This window comes from Equus quagga, chromosome 3, assembly GCF_021613505.1.
Source record: "Equus quagga isolate Etosha38 chromosome 3, UCLA_HA_Equagga_1.0, whole genome shotgun sequence".
Taxonomy (NCBI): domain Eukaryota; kingdom Metazoa; phylum Chordata; class Mammalia; order Perissodactyla; family Equidae; genus Equus; species Equus quagga.
The window spans coordinates 113,315,498-113,326,002 of NC_060269.1; positions in this window are offsets into that span (position 1 = coordinate 113,315,498).

A 10,505-nucleotide genomic window follows, 5' to 3' on the forward strand; every position below is an offset into this window, starting at 1 on the left:
TTCTATTGTGTAAGTAACCAGGATGCCTCCTACACAGTTTGGGGTACAACTATTGTGCTCCCCAGTTCATCCTTAAAGTGCAAATATTTGAGCACTCATAAACCAGTAATAGAAGCCCAGAAGTACAGACTGTGCTCTCTCCAACCCCGCCTCCTTTATGCATACAAGGTTTGCTGTGCTTACGAGACACCTGAAAGGGAGTGTAGTGGCTGAGTCTCGTGGCAGAGGCAGAGGGTAAATGCAGCAAAACTGGCCACGTGTCCCTGATTCTTGGAAGGTGCTTGGCTTTTTCTGGGGTGGGCCGCCCACACTCCAGAGCTCTCTAACAGGAAGTGCTCCTGGCCAAATTCCCAGTCACCTCAGCAGATGAGGCGGCGAGGACTTATGGGTTACAGCTGCAGGATGCCTATGCACTGGCTGCTGAGTGAGGTGGCTCAGGAGCAAGGCCGGAAAGCTCTTTAGCAGAAGATATAAAGTGAACAGAGATAAAGCCTTGACCCCATGGGGAACCCGCAGAGTGGAGTCAGTGCAGTGTCAGAATCTGGGCCAGAATGGGGCCCTTCCAGCCTGCCCCAGAGTCAGCCTGATCCGAGGGCCCTCAGGCTCTCCCAGTCTAGGCTCTAGGTGTCAGATTCCAAAATGATCAGGTTTCTTCATGCTCCCTAGTCCTAAATCAGGGCTGGTTCTAGCTTTCCCTACCTTGAGGATTTAGAGCCATCATCATTCTCTTCCTCAGTGGTGACTAACTCCTATTTCGGAAAAAACAATAAAATAAAAACATAAGAGATTTCCTGAGACCTTTCTTGGTGAACAATTGGAGCTCCTTACTCAACCTCTATCTGATAAGGATGTGGAAGGCTCAACAAATCCGAGATGATTTTTTTTTGTCCTGGGCGGCATAGATAGAGTCTTACTAAAATGTAATCACTGGCAGGCACACTTCTAGTAAGAAAACCTACTACATGTGCATTACACTGCATTTTAGTGTTTTTTATTCCTACCTTCTTCCTGAGCCTTAACCTTCTAGATGGTAAGATTGTGTCTTTTATCTTTATATCCGCAGCCCTAGCAGATTTCCTAACTTGGTAATGGTAATAGCTATCATTACAGTAGTAACAGTAGCAGTAAATCTTTACTGAGTGCTCATTCTGATCTAGGCAGCGCACTGAATGTTTTGCCTGAATGATCTTACAATGTGGGTCCTCTTACCCTCATTTTTACCAATGAGAAATTTGAGACTTAGGTCAAGTAACTTCCCCAAAATTTTACAACTAGGAAGGGGCAGAATTGTGTTTGATATCTGTTTGTTGAACTTGACTATGCCCTACTTACTGAAAATCCAAACATATAAAACCAGCCAATTAATAGTGAACATTTCTATTATGTGTTAGAGAACAATGCCCTTGCTCGCTCTCAGTTTCCATGAGGAGGACTGGTTCCCAGCCTTTCTCAGAGCCTCAACCGTTTCGCCTGAGATGATGTAAAGTAAATCTGAGCAGAGTAACGGAGCATCCTGGGCTCAGCTCTGCCACCATTCTCGTTTTTGGAGGGGCAGCCCGCAGAGAGAAATAGCCTCTTCGGCTCTCCCCAGGTCCTGCCTGCTCCCAGCCTGGGCTGCTTGCAACTGGGTGGGGACAGCTCTTGATTTTGGAATTCAGTATGAGCCCAGCACACCTGGCTAGCAGACCTAAAGTCACTCCTTCCTACCTGGCCACCTGTCTGTCTCACTCTTTGTTTTCTTCCTCAACTTTCCAGAACTAGGGAAGAGGCAAGCCGTTTCCTGAGTTCTCTTGGAGACCTGTCCCTGCACCCAGAATCCTCAAAGGGTGGATTAAAGCTTTTTATTTTAAACAGTCCACAGAGCAAAGGCTGGCTAGGGAAAGGAGAAGGACAAGGAGTGATGAGAAAGGAGAGGGGGACGCAGAAACCAGCAACTTCACGGTAAGAGTCAACTGAAGTTCATTCAAAGTTAAAGAGAAGGTGCTTGGCAAATTGAAACGTAAGGTAATGACAAATAGCCATTTGTAACTTGCTTGACCTTCACTACTCTCTAAAGCACTTCTCCTATGTGAAATGAGGCATATGGCTACCCACAAGCATGCTAAAACCCTTTAGGTGATGGGATCTGGACCCTGGTAGGAGACCTCTGCTGGTCCTGAGCAATGGGGGAACTACTCTTTCAGGCCCATCTTAGACTTGCCTAGGTTGCCACAAGGGGGCTGAAAATTCAAAAAAGCATGCTAAATATGCGCTCATTTATGCAACTATATGCTTGCCATCTCCATCTGGATGTTTCACAGGCATTTCAAATAAATCATAGGCAAAACAAGTCTTGATTTCCCTCCAAAAACCTGGCTTCCCATCTCAGTAAATGGAACTCACATCCCCCTATTAGATGCCTCATTTCCTCCTACCCCACATCCAATCCATCAGCGAGTTCTGCTGTCTCTACCTCTAAAATAGATCCTGAATCTGTTCACCTCTCTCTTTCTCCACCGTCACCGCCTTGTGCAAATGAAGTATCATTTCTCACCTGCACTGTTAAAATAATCTCCTAATTAGCCTCCCTGCTCCCACTCTTGCCAATCTATAATCTAACCAGCAGCCAGGGTGAGCTTTCCAAATTAAAATAAATCATTTATTCCCCTGCTTTACATTATCTGGTGGCTTCGAAATGCCCTTAGAATAAAGTCCAACGTCCCTATCTCTGAATTAAAGTTCCCTGTGATCTAACCTCTACCTTCTGTGTGACTTCATCTCTTGGCTTTCTCTACCTCATGTGCCCTGTCCAAGCGAGCTTGTTTCCACCTCAGGACCTCTGTACTTGCTCTTTCTCTTCTTAGAACACTCGTTTTTCAGATCTTCTTCTGGTCATTTAGGGTAAATATCACCTCCTCAAGAGAGACTTTCCTGCCTATCCATCTAAAGTAGACCCCCTCACCCTTGTCTCTCTCTGTCTCACCCTTTCTTCTTCTTCTTCTTCTTTTTTTTTTTTTTGCTGAAGAAGATTAGCCCTGAGCTAACAGCTGTGCCAGTCTTCCTCTATTTTATATGTGGGTCACCATCACAGCATGGCTGATGAGTGGCATAGGTCTGCACCTGGGATCTGAACCTGTAAACCCTGGCTGCCAAAGTGAAGCATGCCGAAATTAACCACTACACCACAGTGGCCAGCCCGTCACCCTTTCTTTTTTAAGTGGGTTTTTTTTTTTTTTAAGTTTTTCATTGCACTTTTCACTACCTGAAATTTCCTTATCTCATTGTTCACTGGTTATATTTATTATCTGTATCCCTCAACTCAAACGCCAGCTCCACCAGCAGGAATTCTACCTGTTTTGCTTGCTGTATTCTCAGGGTCCAAAACAATGCCTGGCTGGAGAAGACACTCAGCTATGAACAAATCATTAGTTTAATGAGGTTCTGAGAACAAAAAGACAAAGACAAACCTAGACATAGTCTGGCTCAAAAACACAGGCTTCTGACCTTGTCACAGCTTCCCCTTTGAAGGTCAGTCTCATTCCACACCCATACATTCCTCCCAGAAGGCCTGAGCAGCTCTGAAGAGTCTTGTCTGCCTTCTTTGTCCTTGGCCTGATTCTGAGTGATGGAGTTCATCCTACTTTCTGTTTACATCCTAGTGACTTTGAGTTCATTCACAGCCCAAGACAAGAATCGGTCTTTAACTCACCAAGAACCCTTCAACCCAGAACATCTCTCCTCCCCAAATCATTGCCAGGTCCGTTTAAGCCCGGTAGCAACTGAGACTCCAACCTCGGTCCGCTCAGCCCGTCCCTCAGATTAGGGAAAATGCTCTCAGGCCACTCTCTCCACTGTCAAGTCAACGCAAGAAGTTTGGTTAGGCTATTCAGGGCAGAGAGCTGCTTGGAAATTGGGTGGGAGCTGCACTCTTTCATTGAAATAAAACTTGAGTATTAGTGAGAAATTGGGTCAAAATTATGCAGACTAGAAAAATACGAAGTCATTAGACTAGATGAAGGTGTTTAAAATGAGAAAAAGGTTGTAGCCATAGAGTAGAAGATGCTCAGTTTCCTCCCTGCCTTCCCCACCACGAGCAGTCTGTGGAGACTGGGACCTGCCCACCCTCCTCCCACGGGCAGGCCTCCAGAGCTGTGACTGACGTGGTGTTTCAAAGGGTAGAGGAACACCCCACTTCCACCAGCATCAGAAACCTCTTGCTTTGTGGACCACACCAATTTGGGAATGCTCTCAGGGAAAATGATGCAGAGAGAAAGATCGTAAATTACAAGGATGGCATCCACAGTTTTTCCATCCTGCTCCACTCCCCAAAAAAAGTAGCTGGAGAAACAACCTAAGAGGACAAAATAAGTTTGTACAAGGACCTATCACACTGTTTGTAGAAGTAAAACCCCAACATGCATGACAGGAATGGCAAACTCAAATGCCTCCAGGACCTTAGACAAAGAAAAACAACCTGGTGGGATCTCAAGTCCAATCTAAAGCGAGTGAGCACCCATTATCCCGCCCTAGGCAATTGCTACAAGGGGGAGCATGACCCCAAGTTTACCTAATACTCCAAATTGTCAAGAGAGAAGCCAGAGATCTTAATTTTTATGTGAAATTTCCTATTTTTTAAATTGGGATTATATTCCACTAAATATAACAGAAAATCCAAAACACCATCCAGCATGGATATATTTTTCTCTTTTATGAGGCAGTTCAGAACCAATCCAGCAGCAACTCAGTGATCAGGGGTCCAACTTTCTGCTCTGTCATTCCTAGGGCGTGGCCTTTATCTTCCTGATCCAGTGTGGCTGTGAGAGCTCTAACAGCTTGTTCCAGGAAGCAGGATGGAGGACTGGCTGGAAAAGGAGGGGACAGTGTATGTGCCTTTCAAGGAAGCTGCCACAAAGCACATGTGATTACATCTTATCGGCTAGAACTTAGCCACATGGCCACAGTTAACTGCAAGGGAGGTTGGGAAATATATATGTATATGTATATATGTGTGTGTATGTGTATGTATATATGTATGTGTATATGTATATATACAAAGAGAGAGATTTATTTTGATGCATTGGCTCAGGCAACTATGGAGGCTGGCAGGTCTCAAATACTTAGGGCAGGCCAGCAGGCTGGAAACTCAGGCAATTTTGTTTTTTTGAGTTCAAAATAGTTTACATCATTGTGAAATTTCAGTTGTACATTATTTCCTGTCTGTCACCACGTAAGTGCTCCCCTTCTCCCCCTGTGCTCACCCCCAACTCCCCTGCTCCTGGTGACCACTGAACTGGCTTTTTTTGTCCATGTGTTTGTTTACATTCCACATATGAGCGAAGTCATCTGGTGATTGTCTTTCTCAGTCTGGCTTATTTCGCTTAGCATAATACCCTCCAGGTCCTTCCATGTTATTGCAAATGGGATGATTTTGTCTTTTTTTCTGGCTAAGTAGTATTCCAATGTATATATATACCACATCTTCTTTATCCAGTCATCAGTGGATGGGCACTTGGGTTGCTTCTATGTCTTGGCTATTGTAAATAATGCTGCAATGAACATAGGGGTGCATATGTTACTTTGGATTGTTGATTTCCAGTTGTTTGGGTAGATACCCAGTAGTGGGATAGCTGGGTCATATGGTGGTTCTATTTTTAGTTTTTCGAGGAGTCTCGATACTGTTTTCCATGGTGGCTACACCAGTTTGCATTCCCACCAGGAGTGTATGAGGGTTCCCTCTTCTCCACACCCTCTCCAACATTTGTTATTTTTAGTCTTAGTGATTATAACCATTTTAACAGGCAGAAGGTGATATCTTAGTGTAGTTTTGATTTGCATTCCCCTGATGATTAGCGATGTTGAACATCTTTTCATGTGTTTATTGGCCATCTGTATATCTTCTTTGGAAAAATGTCTGTTCATATCCTCTGCCCATTGTTTTCATTGGCTATTTGTTTTGTTGTTGTTGAGTTGTGTGAGTTCCTTATATATTATGGAGATTAACCCCTTATCGGATATATGATTTGCAAATATTTTCTCCCAATTGGTGGGTTGTCTTTTTGCTTTGATCTTAGTTTCTTTTGCCTTGCAGAACTCTTTAGTCTGGTGAAGTCCTGCTTGTGTGTTTTTTCTTTTGTTTCCCTTGTCTGAGAAGACATGGCATTCGAAAAGATCCTTTTAAGTTAGATGTTAAAGAGTGTACTACCTATATTATCTTCCAGGAGTTTTATGGTTTTGGGACTTAGCCTCAAGTCTGTGATCCATTTTGAGTTTATTTATTTATTTTTTTAAAGATTTTATTTTTTTCCTTTTGCTCCCCAAAGCCCCCCAGTACATAGTTGTATATTCTCCATTGTGGGTCCTTCTAGTTGTGGAATGTGAGACGCTGCCTCAGCGTGGTTTGATGAGCAGTACCATGTCCGCGCCCAGGATTCAAACCAACGAAACACTGGGCTGCCTGCAGTGGAGCGCGTGAACTTAACCACTCGGCCATGGGGCCAGCCCCCATTTTGAGTTTATTTTTGTGTATGGCATGAGATAATGGTCTACATTCATTCGTTTGCATGTGGCTATCCAGTTTTCCCGACACTATTTATTGAAGAGACTATCTTTTCTCCGTTGTATGTTCTTGGCACCTTTGTCAAAGATTAGCTGTCTGTAGATCTGTGGTTTTATTTCTGGGCTTTCAGTTCGGTTCCATTGATCTATGTGCCTATTTTTGTACGAGTACCATGCTGTTTTGATCACTATGGCTTTGTTGTACATTTTGAAGTCAGGGATTGTGATGCCTCCAGCTTTGTTCTTTGTTCTCAGGATTGCTTTAGCTATTCAGGGTCTTTGGTTGCCCCATATGAATTTTAGGATTCTTTGTTCTATTTCCATGAAGAATTCTAATTGGGATTGCATTGAATCTGTACATTGCTTTGGGTAGTATGGACATTTTAACTACGTTTATTCTTCCAATCCACGTGCATGGAATCTCTTTCCATCTCTTTATGTCATTATTTTTTTCAATAATGTCTTACAGTTTTCATCGTATAAGTCATTCACATCCTTAGTTAAATTTATTCCTAGGTACTTTATTCCTTTTGTTGCAATTGTAAATGGAATTGTATTTTTGAGTTCTCTTTCTGTAAGTTCGATATTAGAGTACAGAAATGCAACTGATTTTGTAAGTGGATTTTGTACCCCACAACTTTATTGTCATTGTTAATTTTTATTAAAATAGTTTTCTGATGGATTCTTTAGGGTTTTCTATATATAAGATCATGTCGTCTGCAAACAGCAAGAGTTTCACTTCCTCACTCCCTATTTGGATTCCTTTGATTCCTTTCTCTTGCCTACTTGCTCTGGCCAAAACCTCCAGTACTGTGTTGCATAGGAGTGGTGATAGTAGGCATCCATCTTGTTCCTGTTCTCAGAGGGCTGGCGTTCAGTTTTTCCCCATTGAGTATGATGTTGGCTGTGGGTTTGTCACATATGGCCTTTATTATGATGGGGCAATTTCCTTCTATCCCCATTCGGTTAAGAGTTTTTATCATAAAGGCCTGTTGGCTCTTGGCAAATGCTTTCTCTTCATCTATTGAGATGATCATGTGGTTTTTATTCCTCATTTTGTTAATGTGTGTATCACATTGATTGATTTGTGGATGTTGAACCATCCCCATGTCCCTGGTATAAATCCCACTTGATCATGATGTATGATCTTTTGAATGTATTGCTGTATTCAGGTTGCCAATATTTTGTTATGGATTTTTGCATCTGTGTTCATCAGCAATATTGGCCTGTAGTTTTCCTTTTTGTGTTGTCCTTGTAAGTCCTTGTCCTTTGGTATCAGAGTGATGTTGGCCTCACAGAATGTGTTAGGAAGCAGTCCATCTTCCCTAAGTTTTTGGAATAACTTAAGAAGGATAGGTATTAAACCCTCTCTAAAAGTTTGGTAGAATTCCCTTGGGAAGCCGTCTGGTCCTGAGCTTTTATTCTTTGGGATGCTTTTGATTACTGTTTCAATCTCTTTACTTGTGATTGGCCTATTCAGATTATCTAATTATTCTTGATTCAGCTTTGGAAGGTTGTAAGAGTCTAACAATTTATCCATTTCTTATAGATTGTCCGTTTTGTTGGCATATAGTTTTTTGCAGTATTCTCTTATAATCTGTTGTATTTCTGTGATATTGATTGTTATTTCTCCTCTTTCATTTCTAATTTTATTTATCTGAGCTTTCTCTCTTTTTTTCTTTGTAAGTCTGGCTAGGATTTTGTCAATTTTGTTTATCTTCTCAAAGAACCAGTGCTTCGTTTCGTTGATCCTTTCTACTACGTTTTTTGTTTTAATACCATTTATTTCTGCTCTGATTTTTATTATTTCTCTCCTTCTGCTAACTTTGGGCTTTGTTTGTTCTTCTTTTTCCAATTCACTTAGGTGTAGTTTGAGATTGATTATTTGGGTTTCTTCTTGTTTGTTAAGGTGAGTCTGTATTGTGATGAAATTCCCTCTTAATACAGCTTTTGCTGCATCCCATATGAGTTGGTATGGTATGTTTTCACTTTCATTTGTCTCCAGATATTTTTTGATTTCTCCTTTAATTTCTTCAATGATCCAGTGCTTGTTCAAAAGCATGTTGTTTAGTATCCTCACTTTGTCCCTCTCTCAGCTTTTTTCTTGTAATTAATTTCTAGCTTCATAACATTGTGGTTGGACAAGATACTTGTTATTATTTCAATCTTCTTAAATTTATTGAGGCTTTCCTTGTTTCCCAACATGTGGTCTACCCTTGAGGATGTTCGGTGTGCACTTGAGAAGAATGTGTATTCTGCTGTTTTTGGATGGAGTGTTCTATATATGTCTATTAAGTCCAACTGGTCTAGCTTTTCATTTAATTCCACTGTTTCCTTGTTCACTTTCTGTCTGGATGATCTATCTGTTGATGTGAGTGCAGTGCTGAGTTCCCCTACTATTATTGTGTTATTATTAATATCTTGTTTTAGGTTTGTTAATAGTTGCTTTATGTACTTTGGTGCTCCTGTGTTGGCTGCATAGATATTTATAAGTGTTATTTCTTCTTGATGGAATGTCCCTTCGATCATTCTATACTGCCACTCTTTGTCTCTCTTTACCTGTCTTATCTTTTTTTTTTTTAAGATTGGCATCTTCTTTTTTTTTCTTCTGAAATCCCCCCAGTACATAGTTGTATATTTTAGTTGTGGGTCCTTCTAGTTGTGGCATGTGGGACACTGCCTCAGCATGTCCTGATGAATGGTGCCATGTCTGCGCCTAGGATCCAAACCAGTGAAACCCTGGGCCACAGAAGCGGAGCGTGCCAACTTAACCACTTGGCCACAGGGCCAGCCCTTACCTGTCTTATCTTGAAGTCTACTTTGTCTGATATAAGTATTACAACACCTGCTTTCTTTTGTTTGCCATTCGCTTGGAGTATCATCATCCATCCCTTCACTCTGAGACTGTGTTTGTCATTGGAGCTGAGATGTGTTTCCTGGAGGCAGCACATTGTTGGGTCTTGTTCTTTAATCCATCTCACCACTCTGGGTCTTTTTATTGGAGAATTCAACCCATTTACATTTAGGGTGATTATCGATATATGAGGGCTTAATGCTGCCAATTTATCATTCGTTTTCTGGTCTCCTGCATTGCCTTTGTTTCTCGTTCTGTGTATTTTGGTCTGCCAGTCAACCTATGTAGTTTTTTATGTTGTGTTTCTTTGCTTTCTCCTTATTTACTGTTTGTGTCTCTGTTCTGCTTTTTTGTTTAGTGGTTACCCTGAGGTTTGTATTCAAAATCTCGTGGATGAGACAGTCCCTTTTCTGATGGCCTCTTATTTCCTTAGACTAAACCGATTCAGTCCCTTGCCTCTTCCCCTCCTAAGTTATTTTTCTCACATCTTATTCCATCTTGTGTTATGAGTTTGTGCTTAAAATGACAAGATTATCTTTGTTTTGGTATTTTCCTTCTCTTTGTCTTTAATACTGTACTTGAGTATTAGCTATCCTGCTCTTATTCTGTCTACCTATTTATCTCTTTACTCTGTGCTTTGTAACCCTTTTCTCTTTTTTTTTTTTTTTTTTTTCCAGGTATGAGGGCCTCCTTGAGAATTTCTTGTAGGGGGAGTCTCATGGCTACAAACTCCCTTAACTTATGTTTATCTGGGAAAGTTTTTATTTCTCCTCATATCTGAAGGATATTTTCACTGGATAGAGTATTCTTGGCTGAAAGTTTTTGTCCTTCAAAGGTTTGAATATGGCATTCCAGTCTCTCCTAGCCTGTAAGGTTTCTGCAGAGAAATCTGCTCAGAGCCTGATAAGGGTTCCTTTGTAGGTTATTTTCTCCTGCTTTGCTGCCCTTAGTATTCTTTCTTTGTCATTCACTTTTGCCAGTTTCACTGCTATATGCCTTGCAGTAGGTCTTTTTACATTGACATAATTAGGAAATCTTATAGCCTTTTCCACATGGATTTTTGTCTCCTTCCCTAGGTTTGAGAAGTTCTGTTGTTATTTCTTTGAACAAGCTTTCT